The 2905-nt window shown below is 35.0% G+C and overlaps 1 non-coding gene across 1 annotated transcript; it reads right to left on the reverse strand.

The window, feature by feature from the left end:
• Window positions 1–265: 265 nt before the first annotated feature.
• On the reverse strand, window positions 266–429 carry LOC139007861 (U1 spliceosomal RNA). Its single transcript, XR_011471004.1, has one exon. It is a non-coding gene; the product is annotated as a U1 spliceosomal RNA (small nuclear RNA).
• Window positions 430–2905: the final 2476 nt, after the last annotated feature.

Consider the following 2905-nt stretch of genomic DNA (forward strand, 5'->3'; position numbering starts at 1 on the left):
GACAGAAAACTGAAGCATCAGGACTTGCTTGTGCTGTCAGCACAGTGTGATAAAGGGGCACATCACTGAGTCTGTTCTTAATTACACTGTGGTGCTGAACGAGTCACTTAATCTTTCTTGGTCTCAGTTTCTTCAGTATAATGATTATAATACTTTGTGGGCTTCTTCATGTAATTTTTTAAAATGAGAAAATTAGATACAGTTTATAATATGTAAATTGCACTTATCATATAAGTGTGTGTTTTTTTCCTGTTGTTTTTTTTTTAAGGGGAGAGCACAAATTCAGTCCCCCACTACCACAAATTATGCAGTCAAATTTCCCACATTTGGGGAAATCGCAGCAGTCAGCACATCCGGAGTGCAATGGATAAGCCTCGCCCTGGGAAAACCATCTTCATGATCATGGTAGCTCCCCTGCCAGGTAAGGATATCATCATATAAGTTTTTAAGACACATTTTACAGATACTGTAATAATAATTTGTACAAGAAAAGTTCTTGGAATGCTTAACATGTTTTTATTAATACAAAGTTCACCATTTCTTTTTTTATGCCAGAACCTATACTATGTCCAGGCAAACACATGATCTCTAACTCAGGCAATTGGAAGGCGGGACTGATAGTTGTAGGGATTAAACAAAAGGTAATTTTGGAATTTGAGTCACATTTGAGCATGAGGAGGACATGCTAGGTTAATGTAGTATAAAACATTGGATAACAAGAATATACACAAACAGACCAATATCCTAGGAAAGCAGAGATAAGTGATACCAGGAGATGAGGGGTAGGATGGTTACTTGACAAATTCCTTTTTCTTTTGGGGCAGTAATAGCTCTGCCTCCTGGATTTCCTGCTCCTTGCTCTAACCAGGATAGTATAGACACAGGACGGGAGTATAATTGTTAAAGTAGGTGTGCCCAAGTACTCTGTAGAGACAGTGAGGTTCTTGACACACAAGACCATCTGCTACCCATTATATGGTTATTTATCACCCACCAGAGTGTTTTCCTCATAGTAGATGGAAAAGAAATATTTGTTGAAATAAGATGTTTCTTAAAACTAATGGCTCTCATATAAATAAGAAGTCTATGTATGAAAAATAGAAATTATGCAAGGAGTATATGGCTATAGTGGTTTAACAGAAACCACTATAATGAGTTAGCTGCCTCATGCCAAATCAGCATTTAGTCAGAGCATAGTAAGTATATAATACATTCATTTTTCAGATCTGGATTTGGGCTGATGCAAGATTACATGATGAATCAGAAAACAGTGCTGGATAACACTAGAAGGAGGGGAAATAAAAATTATGCTAGCCAATGTATATTAATAAATTTCATATGAAAGGAAGTAATTGTGTTCGGTTCAAAGATTCTGAGAGATAATTTAAAAAGGCCAAAATTTAAATCAATGAATGTGAAAGCTAAGTTTTCATTATGGCTTTGCATTTGGAAGCAATGTGAGAAAATAGGGTTGAGATCTTAGTTGGCTGTGATATTAGCCCTGGTTAATGGCATCTATGTGATAGCTTCTTTGGAGAATGCCTTAGAACCTTTCCTTGTGGGGCACATTTTTACCAACATTGAAGCAGAGCTTTCTTATTCTGATTCTTTCCATGGTTAGGAAATACTTTGTTTATTTTAACATCAATTAAGTTCTCATGTTATAATATTTTTAGGATATTAGATTTTGATGTTTTGTATTATTATTTTTTAATTGGTTAATTGTGTTTGAAGAAAGTTGTTAGTACTTGGCCAGACTATAAGTACATGTATGATTTAACATTGTGAGCCCCAATATTCTCATATAAAAATTAATGTTGTTCTTGCTATTCTTTTAGGGTTTGAAGAGGGAAACCTATCTACTTTTTTAATGACCAATACAAAAGTTGATTTAACAAAAAGTTCAATGTGAAAATGGACAAAACTCAATTTTTATATTGTAGTGAAAATGGTGCTGTGGAAAGGCGACATGTGGAAGCAGTTGATTTCTCTGGTGAACACAACCATTCTTTATACACACTCCAAGGCTTTCTACTGATAATATTATTTCCTTGTATGACTACCATTCCAATATTGTTCTACTGTCCACTAGTTACCATCTGCAATAGAAGAGGCATCTTACACAAGGTTCATAAAGGGAATCAAATCCCTGCAATATTCCCTGGACATGTCTGCCACCATTTAATTTCAACAATAATTTCCTGTCCATAAACTATTTTAGCTTGGGAGGGTGAGCCCCGCCTATGGGATCTACTCAGTGAGCTCCAAAAGACCTGTACTCAGAAAAGTCTAAGGCATTGAAAAAAGAAATAGAAGAAGATACAAACAAATGGGAGAAGATATCATGTTCATAGATTGGAAGAATTAACATTTTAAAAATGTCCATACTACCCAAAGCAACCTATAGATTCAATGCAATCCTTAAAAAAAATGGTGCATTTCACATCTAGAACAAATACTCTAAAAATTTATATTCAATCAAAAAAGACCCCAAGTAGCCACAGCAATCTTGAGAAAGAAGAACAGAGTAGGAGGGATCACAATACCAGATAGAAAATTATACTAAAAGACCATTGTAATCAAAACAACCTGGTACTGGTACAAGAACAGGCACATAGATGAATGGAACAGAACAGAGAACCCATAAATCAACCCAACCCATTACAATCAATTAATATTTGGCAAAGGAGACAAAAGCATACAATGGAATAATGATGATCTCTTCAATAAATGCTGTTGGGAAAATTGGACAGGTACATGCAAAAAGATAAAACTAGACCACCAACTTAAACTATACCCAAGAATAAATTCAAAATGGGTAAAAGACTTAAATGTAAGTCCTTTAACCATAAAAATCCCGAAGAAACCAATAGGCAGCAAAATATCTGACATCTTTCCCAACACC

This window comes from Myotis yumanensis, unplaced genomic scaffold, assembly GCF_028538775.1.
Source record: "Myotis yumanensis isolate MYYU_CA2020_CCGP unplaced genomic scaffold, mMyoYum1.0.hap1 SCAF_3, whole genome shotgun sequence".
NCBI lineage: Eukaryota > Metazoa > Chordata > Mammalia > Chiroptera > Vespertilionidae > Myotis > Myotis yumanensis.